Here is a 13,173-nt window from a genome sequence, read left to right as displayed (position 1 = left end):
GAGAAAAATGACAGGAATGCAATAACTATTTGGAGCATGTGCACATGACAGACATAAACCAAGCATTACAAAAAACTATTCTACTTAAGAATTAGAAGAACATTAAAAGGTATCACAATACACAGTGAGATAGCAATGATAGAAAACGCACAAAAAATGCGGTATCACCTAACACATACAGTACACGGTAAAGGTATAATAAATAATTAAAATGGATCAAGGGTAGAATCCTGATTAAAAAAATAATTAGAAAGCCTTCTCAGTCTGTGTTCAATCCACAATGTAATCCCATTACTGCAGTGCACTAAGAAGGAGTACCATAAGGAAAACACAAGGTTGTGATGGGTGGTCCTCTGACTAATATAACATACACGGATTGTGCAGAGAAGTGGGCAGAGTACAACCCTTATTAGCGCTCTTCCGGAGTTCTGTGCAAATGGTCAGCTGCTTACTGCTAAAACTGGCATTTACCGTATATACTCAAGTTTAAGCCGACCCAAACATATGCCGAGGCACCTAATTTTACAACAAAAAACTGGGAAAACGTATTGACTCAAGTGGGACCCTCACTGGAGTATAAGCCGAGGGGGGGCTTTTTTGGCATACAAAATGTTCTGAAAAAGTAGGCTTATACTCGAGTATATATATATGCTACTTTACATTTACTTTAGGTACACACGCACACACACTGACTTTACTAGGAGGTTATACTTTCTTTGGCGTTTAAATAAATTAACATCTTCCATTGAATCTTATACGAATCATCCAGAGGTTATTCACATATGTGCTTAAAAATAAAAATAGAATGCTAGGTTTTTTCAATGCAAAATAAAAAATTGCGGTATCACCTAACACATACAGTAACAAAATATCCTACTGGAAAACATATTCTATGTATAAATAACAGCTGAGAAAAGCATTTCTAAGTCTCGGTATATGTAGTAGGCCACTATCACATAGCAGCTAAAATATGCATATTTTTAGGTTCAGCCATGCACAAACAACGGGAATAACGCAAGTAAAACATTGGTTTTCACAAAGTCCACTGCTTCAGCATTTTTAGACCTTTTTGTCAGATGTTACTATAGTATATTGAAGTAAAATTACAAGCATTTAATAAGCGTCAAAGACTTTTCTTGACAATTACATTAAATTTATGCGAAAAGGCAATATTTGCAGTGTTCACTCTTCTTTTTACAAGACCTCTGCAGTTCGCCCTGACATGCTGTCAATCAACTTCTGGGCCACATTCTGACTGATGGCCTCCCATTCGCATCAAATAAATGCTGGAGTTTGTCAAAATGTGTGGGTTTTTGCTTATCCACCCGCCTCTTGAGGACTGACCACAAGTTCTCAATGGGATTAGGGTCTCCTGGCCATGGACAAAACATGTTGAGATCTTTTTCGCTGAGCCACTTATTTATCACTTTTGCCTTACGACAAGGTGCTCCATCATGCAGGAAAAGGCATTGGTAATTACCAAACTGTTATTGGATGAATGTTTTGGTACCATTCTTTATTCATAGCTGTGTTCTTAGAGAAAATTGTGAGTGAGCACACTCCCTTGGCTGAGAAGCAATCTCACACATGAATGGTCTCAGGATGCTTTACTGTTGGCACGACACAGGACTGATGGTAGCACTTACCCTTTCTTCTCCATACAAGTGTTTTTCCAGATGCACCAAACAATCTGAAAGGGGATTCATCTTTTTTTAACCCAGTCATCAGCAGTCCAATCCGTGTGTCTTTTCAGAATATTGGTCTGTCCCTGAGGTTTCCAGGAGAGAAATGGCTTCTTTGCTGCCCTTCTTGACACCAGGCCATACTCCAATAGTTTTCACCTTGCTTCGCACGCAGATGCACTTATACCTGCCATCTGTCATTCCTGGGAACGTTCTGCACTTTTGGTACCCTAATCCTGCCACGAAAATCAATTTTAGGAGACAGTCCTGGGGTTTCGCCACACTGAACCCTTCTTTACAACTATTGAACCTCTCTCCTTGAAGTTCTTGATGATCTGAAAAATGGTTGATTAAGGTGCAATATATCCTTGTTTATGAAGCCCTTTTTGTGCAAAACAATGACGAAGGCAGGTGTTTTATTGCAGGTAACCATGGTTAACAGAGAAATAACAATGATTAAGCACCACCCTCCTTTTAAAGCTTCCAGTCTGTTATTCTGACTCAATCAGCACGACAGAGTGATCTTCAGCCTTGTTTTCCTTAACACTCTCACCTGTGTTAACGATAGAATCACTGACATGATGTGATGTGAGGTCCTTTGTGGCAGGGCTAAAAAGCAGTGGACATGTTTTTGGAATTACTTTAATTGTTATGGCAAAGTGGGACTTTGCAATTAATTGCAATTCAACTGATCACTCTTCATGACAATCTGCTGTATATGCAAAATTGACATTAGTCTCACAACTTTTGACCATGGCTGTACAACCATAAGTATATTAGTATGTCAAACTAGATGCTACGTAACTTTCTTAGGAGGAAAACAATTCACAGACCTTAGTACGTATGTTCCAGCATAAAAGAAAAAATACAAATGTATCATTATGTAGATTGTAAAGGTGTAATGATGAATGTAAAAATGAGCGTATTTTGATAGGCAGAAATTAATCTCAATGTAGCGAAAAACTTTATTGAACAAAGAAAGTAGAAATAAATATACACAAAAGGTTTTCAGAAAAACTAAGGCAGACGCATCCATTAGCAGTGCATGGCACCATTCCCCCACATTATACGGTATCATCAATGAATGAAGTACTTTATCTAGACAGACATCTCTGCAACCCAGTGGCGTACCATCTAAAGTGAAGTTGGCAGCGTACCACACTATAAGCAACTTTGAATGAGGCTTGTTAGTAGGTTCCAAAAGACATAACCAAAATCAATCACCCTGATTAACACTAACAGCAGAGCGTGGATATTCAGAACATCAGGACATGGACGGCACAGAGGCTAGGCTGGGCGAGCGAAGCTGCCCTGTTGTGTAGCACAGAGCATACCTGGATTAGGCAGAGGAAGCAAGATGACTAGAAAGGTGTAGCATGGTCCAACAGTTGAGGTTCCAACCGTTTCAGTGAGATGGGTGATTAAGTGTGCAAAGGAAATGATAGAAGAAAATGAACCTCCTATGCCAACAAGTCTGGGCACATAGGCTTTTATGACGTGTATGGTTTCCAATTGGCAACGACAGTTGCTGCGCTACATAAGAAATGGTTAATAAATACATTGTTAATTAATGAAAACAAGTTGCTGCCATGTAGGAGTAGTAGTGCAGTCCTCTCACCTCCCAAGGAGTAATAGCAGGCCTAGGGCCTTGTTATACAGTTGTACACATACCCTAGCAGAATTTGTGATTTCTGGCCATTTGTCAGAGAATATGAATGATAACTCACAAACTTTTCTTTCACTCATGGTTAGTATTTGGGTGAAGCCATTTATTGTCAAACAACTGTATTTACTCTTTTTAAATCATAATGACAACAGAAACTACCCAAATGACACTGATCAAAAGTTTACATAACCCAGTTCTTAATACCATGTATTGCCCCCTTTAACATCAATGAAAGCTTGAAGTCTTTTGTGGTAGTTGTGGATGAGGCTCTTTATTTTCTCAGATGGTAAAGCTGTCCATTCTTCTTGGCAAAAAGCTTCCAGTTCTTGTAAATTCTTGGGCTGTCTTGCATGAACCGCACGTTTGAGATCTCCACAGAGTGGCTCAATGATAATGAGGTCAGGAGAATGAGATGGCCACTCCAGAACCTTCACTTTATTCTGCTGTAGCCAATGATAGGTCGACTTGGCCTTGTGTTTTGGATCATTGTCATGTTGGAACGTCCAAGTACGTCCCATGTGCAGCTTCCAGGCCATGGGTCTTCAAACTGTGGCCCTCCAGATGTTGTGAAACTACAAATCCCAGCATGCCTTGCCACAGTTTTGCTATAAGGGAGTGTTAAAACTGTGGCAAAGCATGCTGGGATTTGTAGTTTCACAACATCTGGAGGGCCACAGTTTGAAGACCCATGTTCCAGGCTGTTGAGTGCAAATTTTCCACCAGTGTTTTCTGATAACATGCTGCAGTCACCTTGCCATCAATTATTATTATAAGGAATGGTGTACCTTTCATCATAGGCCTTGTTGACTCATCTCCAAATGTAACTTTTATGGTTGTGGCCAAAAAGTTAAATTTTGGTCTCATTACTCCAAATGACTTTGTTCCAGAAGTTTTGGGGCTTGTCTTGTGCTGTTTGGAGTATTGAAAGTGGTATGCTTTGTGGCATTTGCATAGTAATGGCTTTCTTCTGGCAACTCGACCATCCAGCCCATTTTTCTTCAAATGCCTCAATATTGTGCATTCAACAACCACACCACTTTTTTTTCAGAGAGTCCTGTATTTCAGCTGAAGCTATTTGTGGATTTTTCTTTGCATCCCGAACAATCTTTAGTAGCCATTCAAACCAGTTTGTGTCAACTTGTGTGCATGTTATCAGGCCAAAATCTCCAGGGTATGTAAATTGTGATCAGGCCAAATGGCCAGAAAATCACAAATTCTGCTAGGGTATGTAAACGTATGAGCACAACTGTATATACAACTAGCTATCATGCGTGTCATTGTCAATTTCATTTGTGTTTTTATACTATTGTTTTTACTCATATCACGCAGGCTGAGGGCTCTTATGTCTCTCTTTCATATCAGCCAGGCTTAGTACTCAGCTGGCGTGATGTACCAAACCATTGTGTTACATCCCGCCACCCATCATGCCTATATTAATCACTTATGTACTAACATATGTTATCACGAACGCAAAGGGTAGCTCTCCAGTTAAGAGTTGCCCTTCAAGATGCTCTCTGTTGCCTGGAGTTTTGGGTCTGCAACCCGGAAGACCCTCTGCACATGTGCAGAGTGATGCCCGTGGCCATGGGGCTATCAGTTTTCAATCCCTAACACAGCGCTGTGCAAAGAAGCCCAAAGGCTTCTATATGGCAATGCCAGCATCGGAGCCCCAATGACAGCATTTTAGTACATTGGGAATGCGGTGAACACCCCAAAAATGTTTTTTTTTTACCACATTTCTGTCTAAATACATCCCACCTAGCATCTCACTATCATATCACTCATTCTGGGGTTGAGGAGGTGAGGAGACAGTGGTCTGCAGTGGATATAGGTGCTGGTCAGTATAAGATGGTGTGAGAGGTCAGATGCCAATATGGAATGGCGCAAACGTCTGTATGAAATAGGGAAGATCACTATAACATGGTGTATAGACAGACAATTACTAAAGCTGGGTACAACTGGAATATATATCAGCCATTTGATTTGAAAAGCCGATATACCGCAAGGCTGTTAGCGGGTGTGTATCCCCGTTACATCTAAAAACATTGTTCACAAACATATGCATTGTCTGTGCGGCACAGAGGATGTCCGATCTATATCGTTCACCTTGCTGTGTGTGTGTGTGGTCTGTGGTACACTTGCTGTGGGGGTCTGATGCCACAGCTAGGCAGGCAAACTGGGTGCCCTGACCAACATGCGGGGCAGCTACAATTACAGATCTGAATTTCTTACAATAATAGAGGCAGTAATAACAGGAGCAGGATTTTTTTTTTTATAATTGCCTGGAAATGTTTATGTAACCTGAACATTTGTTTAGCGTCTAGTCCCAGAGACACCACATTCAGCAACACTGAAACGTAAAAACCCACATACGCGAGACTTACATAACATGGTATTATGCTGATCCTAAAACATCAGCTTGACCTATTTTCCTCATCTCCCATCTATGACAAAGACACTTACAATGTGTCCATTAGTATATAAACATAATTCAGGGGTATGAATAACATGATATTTTCATTCATTCTTTTAAAATAAATGTAATCCCTGTTTTTATCAGTAGACAAATATCACAGTTCTGTAACTGTACAGGTTATTTGACGCCTTTTTAGGAAAAGATAATAATTAAAACACAGACCTACAGTGTTTAAGGCTATAAAAAACATGGAGAAACTGGGGATCAGTACTCTCCACCATAGTTGTACTTTGCTAAACAGTGTCACTTCTGTCAGAGAATAATAAAGATGTGTTAAACCACTATGAAGCCTCCTTTATATTCAATAGTATACAGCTCCAATGCAACATAATGGCAGTAACCATGTTGCCTGTGCAATGTAATGTCACACACACAGACAGACTATTGTTGTGGACACGAAATCAGAGGAAGGCAGAAAGCAGCTGAGACTGTCTGCAGTCTGCCAGTGTTTTGCATTGGGAATGAATAACAACCTTTTAAACTGCTTCTTTGAAATATTTTCTAGAAATAGCTAATATCGAAAAAATAGGAATTTAATACCTACCGGTAATTCCTTTTCACGTAGTCCTTATGGGATACTGGGAATGGTCTTAAGACATTGGGTATTAGAGGGTATCCGCAGGAGACAGGCACATCTATAACTTTGAATCTGGGTGTACTGGCTCCTCCCCTTTGATTCCCCACCCAGGAACCAGTTAATGGAAAAACTGTGCCCGAAGGAGAATGTACATATGAGAGGAATAACTTATATGTCACCTTTGTAAACATAAGTGTGAATTGTGTGGTGAGATTCATGCCAGCACACCCGCATTCATCAAAATAATAAACAACTATAATACCACCAACTGGGTGGATTTTCTTTAACAAAGGTCACTGAACTAGACCTTAGAACCAGAAGACAATAAAGTGAACTTCTGAACTTTAAACAGCAGAATAAGCTGCAGCCAAACCCCCGCACAGAGCGGGCGCCCAGTATCCCATAAGGACTACGTGAAAAGGAATTACCGGTAGGTATTAAATTCCTATTTTCACTAACGTCCTTTATGGGATACTGGGAATGGTCTTAAGACATTGGGGATGTCCCAAAGCTTCCAGAAAGGGAGGGTACGTGCGGAGACTGCTGCAGTACTGCCTGCCCAAACTGGGTATCCTCTTTGGCCAAGGCATCAAACTTGTAAAATTTTACAAAGGTGTGTTGCCCCGACCATGTAGCAGCTCTACAGAGCTGCAGAGCCGACACACCCCGAGCAGCCGCCCAGGATGCGCCCACCGATCTGGTGGAATGAGCCTTTAAAACAGGAGGTGTCGGCATGCCTGCCGTCACATAGGCTTGTTGGATTGTAGTCCTAATCCATCTAGCAATGGATTGCTTAGATGCAGGGTGTCCCTTCTTTTGTGCGTCATGCAGGATAAATAGACAATCTGTCTTCCTGATTCTTGAAGTCCTTTGGACATACACACGCAAGACACGCACCACATCCAGAGATACCGGAATATGCGGTGAACTAGACGCAGACGGGACTACAATTGGCTGATTAAGGTGAAAGGAAGAAATCACCTTAGGGAGAAATCGCGGGTTTGTTCTCAACTCCGCTCTGTCTGAGTGAAAAATTAGATAGGGACTCTTACAGGAAAGAGCTCCCAATTCAGACACTCTCCTAGCCGAGGCTAGGGCCAAAAGGACCACCGCCTTCCAGGTGATATACCGCATTTCTATCGACTCCAAAGGTTCAAACCAGGAGGATTGAAGGAAGTTTAGGACGACGTCCAAACTCCAAGGAGGTGTAGGAGGTACAAAGGGAGGCTGGATGTGAAGCACTCCCTGAAGGAATGTTTGTACTTCCGGGATGACAGCCAATTTTCTTTGGAAGAATATGGACAGGGCCGAAATCTGGACCTTTAGTGAGCCCAGACGGAGACCCAAATCCAATCCCGCTTGTAGGAAGCACAATAACCTGTTCAGGTTAAACTTTGCTGGAGGGACCTTCTGCTCCTCACACCAACCCACGTACTTTCTCCAGATCTTGTAGTAGTGGGTGTTTGTTACCGGCTTTCTGGCCTGAATCATCGTGGTGATTACTGATGAGTGCAGACCTTTCTGAGCTAAGATTTGCCGCTCAGCCTCCATGCCGACAAACGTAGCCGCCCTAAATCTTGGAAGACGCACAGGCCCTGTGTGAGTAGATCTCTCCTTAGAGGAAGAGGCCAAGGATCTTCGATCAGCAGGCTCTGTAGATCCGCGAACCAAGCCCTTCTTGGCCAGTCCGGAGCCACCAGAATGGCTTCCACTCCCTGACTTCGAACCCTTTTTAGCACCCTTGTCAGCAGCAGGAAGTAGTGTATGCGCGCTCAGAGCTCTGGCCTCGCTCCGCTGAAGCCCCGCCCCCTGTGATGGCGCAGGGGCTTCACTGATCTTTATACTGGCGCTGGCTGTCAGTTTTAATGGCGCCCTTTACACTGAACAGCGTTTTATGGTGGGATCTGCTCTGGTAGCCCAGGGACTGTCACCCGCAGCCAGTCTGTGACGGGGGGTCTGCGCAGCCCCTGTGCAGGGTACCGCGTCTGCCGCCGCCGCCATCTTGCCGCACGATGAGCCGGGGTACCCCACTGTGGGGACCCCGGTTTTTACTCACCACAGACGTCTTCGGACTGTGTCAGGAGTGTGCGGCATGCTGGGGGTGAATATCACTGCAGCGCAATGCCCGTGAGTACAAACACCCTCTCAGGACAGTGGTCCTGCAGCAGGGACAGCTCGGTACCTTAAGAGGCCTGCAGCTGAACCCTCCTCAACTGACTCCCTCGAAGCAGGGATACTGTGAAGTCCAACACAGTAACCCCAAAATAATAAAAGAAATGAAACTGAAGACAAACTCTCTGGAGCTCCAGCCGTGTGCATCCTCTCCTGAGGGCACATTTTTCTAAACTGGTTCCTGGGTGGGGAATCAGAGTGGAGGAGCCAGTACACCCAGATTCAAAGTTACAGATGTGCCTGTCTCCTGCGGATACCCTCTAATACCCAAAGTCTTAAGACCATTCCCAGTATCCCATAAAGGACGTTAGTGAAATACTCATTTTAATAGACAAACATTTCATTAAGTTCACTAATCAGAAAGGAAGGGCTCTTTTTTTAAAAGCACATGAGACAACAGCTTGCAGGATTAACTCAAAATGATGAAAGTATTAGAGCATATTAAATATAGAAGTTTTATTAACGCAATAAAAACAAATAAATATCATTCGTCATAATGGCCATATGATTTGGGCTTTAACTAGAATGAACTGATGTCAAGGTAAAGTCAACAAACAATACCCACTGCATGAACATCATGAATGCCCATCTTGTATAAATAACCATTTATTATTATCCTTCTTACAATTTTGAGTCATAAGTAACAGAAGATGTAATCCATTCATACACTATATACACTATTATACTCCAAGGGTGAGATTCAGAAAGTGAGAGATTTGGTAAGAAATCTCAGTACTTGTGTATTATCAGGGCGCCCATTATGTAGTGGTGTATTCAGAATACCAATACAGCACTATGCTGGCTATGTAAACTATGTAAGTGGATCTGGAGCCCTAAAAATACACAATGCTTAATATCCCCACTATCCACGTCGGCGTGGAGTTGATTCTATAAAGTGTGGCGAGCGCAGCACCACACTTCGGGCTCGGTGGCTCACTGCGCTCGCCACACTTTATAAAATCAACTCCACACCAACATAGATACTGGGGGTATGACGTGGATAGTGGGGGTAAAATGGCTGTTCTATACTTATCCTCCTCGGGCCTGGGCACCGCGTTGATCCCCGCTGACTCACGCTGGGATCCACGGTGACTCCCCGGCAGTCGCATTCAGTCCCCCTGCTCCGGTACTCGCCACGGACGCTGTACGCAATTAGGAGTCTTCTAATGAGTCCAAAAAGGGTTTATAGGACCACACTCTCCAAAAGGTCCCACACTTTGTATTAGTCAGTAAACAATACTGACCTTGGGAGAGGTCCTGACTTTCCCATAAAAGGTATCTTTGTGGTAATCAAATCTTCACAAACAACATCAGTATACTTAAATAAAAAGTGGACTGACCTGTGTACCAGTCCCTATGTTCTCCTAGCAGTATCTTTGTCACACAATTCTCCCCACTTCAGGATACGAGATATGCCAGTAGTCTCAAAAGTAGAATTTATTCCATATACAAATTAAAATCCAGGATAAAAGTATTAAAACAGGCGCTTTAGCAGGTGAAACCAATAGACAACACTTTTCATCCATCTCACCCAGAATGAGAAGGATCCAAATGATGTACCCAGATATAAGGGGTGGATAGTGGTCTCTCCTGGGTCCAGCGTCCTCAAACACCAATGCATTTAACCATCCTTCCTCAGGGTGTCACCAGGGCGACACCCTGAGGAATTGGCATTGTTTTGCATCACCCCCAGTATCCACGTCAGCCCGAAGCGTGGCGAGCGACGGCGGAACGCGTCCTCCGACCTTTTCATACCCCCACTATCCACGTCGGCGTGGAGTTGATCTTATATAGTGTGGCGAACGCTGCGTGCCCCGTGATGGGATGCAGATTACTTTACATTTATTCCGCGTATGCTCGCCACGCTTCGGGCTTGGTGGCTCGACGCCGTCGTGGATAGTGGGGGTATGAAAAGGTCGGAGGACGCGTTCCGCCGCTGCTCGCCACACTTTGGGCTGACGTGGATACTGGGGGTGATGCAAAACAATGCCAGAGGTGCTTGCATCACGTCATAGTAAGCACCCATCACATCTGATACCATGGGTGTTTGTACAATGAAATATCGCATTGCATCACATCCCATCGCATTTGGTGCCATGCAATCCTATGCGATATTTAATTGTACAGGTCGAGTATCCCGTATCCGAGTATCCGTTATCCGAATTATTCCGAAATACGGACATTCCAGAAAGTAAAAAAAAAAATTTTTTTTGCTAAAAACTCACTGGGGACATTTGTAACAGCATCACTGGGGACATGATATGTAACTGGCACTATATATGTGCAAGACAATGATTGCTTGGCATTCAAATTCAGTGCTGAGATAGTACACACATTTTGTTTCACGTTTTGAAACCTTGTTTTTTGAACAATTAAAATATATTTGTGTGTATTTTATGTGGTAATAAAATATATTTGTGTGTATATTATGTGTTTATACAGCATACATGCAAGATACTTCAAAATACATCATTGAAATATTAAAATATTCCGAAATACGGAATAATCCGTTATCCAAAATTCTCCTGGTCCCGAGCATTTTGGATACGGGATACTCAACCTGTATAAGCACTCCTGTACAGTTAACATGGATATCGCATACCACTATAGACGGTACGCGATGCGATTTTCCTACGCAGAATAGCCCACTAAGCTATTTGCTTAGTGGGCGCCGTGATAATACACAAGAACCTGGTTTTTCAGTGTAAATGATTGACGCTTTAAAAAAAACTGGAAATTTACCAAATCTCTCACTTTCTGAAACTCTCATTCTATTGCATTTCACCCCAAACTGTCTAAAAAAATAATGGGGTTGATGTATGAAGCAGTGAAAAGAGTGGAGAAAGGGGTCTATCTAATTAAGCAAACTTATTTTTGTTTGTCTGTTTTTTTTAAATGAGCGATCTGACCGGACAGCCCAATAAAAAACATTGTTGGGATATCAGGAAAATCCCTCTTTACTGGCAGAAGTGAAGTTAATGAGTATACAAACATTATCTTCTGTGCATAGGTGCACCCATGTGATATTGGTGGCATGTTCCCCGTTCATGCCAATGTACCAGTAATGAGGGAGAGTGTTCTGGGTCTCATGTCATACACACAAAATGCTGCATGCTAAGCAATACTGACAAGTGGTCTTGCCAAGAGGCAGATGACGCGTTCTGCAATGTGTGTAAGAGTCAATCGGGGCCTCTCATACTTACTTCAGCAGCTGTACTCATACAGACACAACCCCAGTGTTGAACTTTGAAATAAATTTACAATACAGAATCATAAAAGTTTTGCTGGAAACTCAATAAGTGAAAGCTGTTGCTGATAAATTTGCATTATACTGTACTTACCCATTTTACAACACATTCAGGATATTGATTCTGCATTGGTGTAAAAAGACCACCATGACATAACTTTATGTAAGTTAGCGACAAATAAAGCTTCTAACTAGAATATGCCACTTTTCACTACAACTGCATATAACACACACACACACACACCAGCAATAAATCAAAATGTGAGACCCTCGATAATTAAATGCAGAGCACATTTTTTCTGCATAGTCGCATACTAATGAATCTAGGCCAAAATAGTTTTATTATAGTGATGTAAGTGAAAACAGCTTTGTTAGTTACAGTGCATGAGGAAGGGTTGCCTGCTCTTGTGATAGGTGCTTAGTATCAGCTTTGCGTGTCCCTGATAAGCACCATGTTTCCATGTGTTAGCAGCCCTTGCTGATGAGAGGAGTTGTAGGTCAGTGCCCAGGGGCAGCCTGAAATCCCTCCTATTTCCTCTCCCTGTCCAAATACAGGCATCAAACATAAAAGCTTACTTAACAATCTGCAAACGCTTTAGATGAAGGACTATGCACCCAGGAGCTTGGAAATGCGGTTGTCTACAAAAATACACAAAACCATGTGCTACTGCAAGACAATGTATTTTAGCAAGATCCATCCACACGAAGAAACTTCCAGCAAAAGGTCACAAGAAATCTGAATAGTGTTAGGTGCCAAAATGTAAAAAAATAGTAAGAACGCCACACAGAAGCACAAGTAACTTGGCAAAGAAATGAAATGCCAGGAGCAAAACAGAAAGTTACTATGGCGCACACAATAAAAATCACAAAGATGGTGTTTAGGAGATTAGCAAAGAAACAATTACAGAGAACAATAGGAAGACCATAAGGCAGCATTAACTCCTAAACTACTATCAGCATATGCTGCAGGCTGTGAGAGGGCTAATCACACAATTAGGACCTAATGGGATTGTCTGTGGCTGTCATTGGTAGCTCAGACTTTGAACATAGCCTTCAGCCTGACAATTGTCAAATGAGATCTCCTCAGCTTATGCCAATAAGATGGGGGAGCACAAACTAGAATATATATATATATATATATATATATTCTCCATGTGCACCCCAATAGACAACATTTGTGTATTCATAACATTTCAGCCTGTAACGCTGATCCTACAGGCGATATTGCTATAAAATGGAAATTATAATTAAAACATTTATTGTTTACAAGCAAAGGGGTCCCTGGGAATTTCTTATAAGGGACAACTGGCAATGTGAAAACAAAAGCAAAATAGCAGTGGCTGTCTGCTACAG

General features: G+C 42.3%; 1 protein-coding gene across 2 annotated transcripts in view; it reads right to left on the bottom strand.

The window, feature by feature from the left end:
- CEP85L (centrosomal protein 85L) overlaps positions 1–13,173 on the bottom strand; it is a 224,354-nt gene that overhangs the window by 125,916 nt on the left and 85,265 nt on the right. The window lies entirely within an intron of this gene.

The sequence above is a fragment of the Crinia signifera genome, chromosome 3 (assembly GCF_055691185.1).
Source record: "Crinia signifera chromosome 3, ASM5569118v1, whole genome shotgun sequence".
In the NCBI taxonomy this organism is placed as follows: Eukaryota; Metazoa; Chordata; class Amphibia; order Anura; family Myobatrachidae; genus Crinia; species Crinia signifera.
This window is presented reverse-complemented; position numbering and strand designations above follow the sequence as displayed.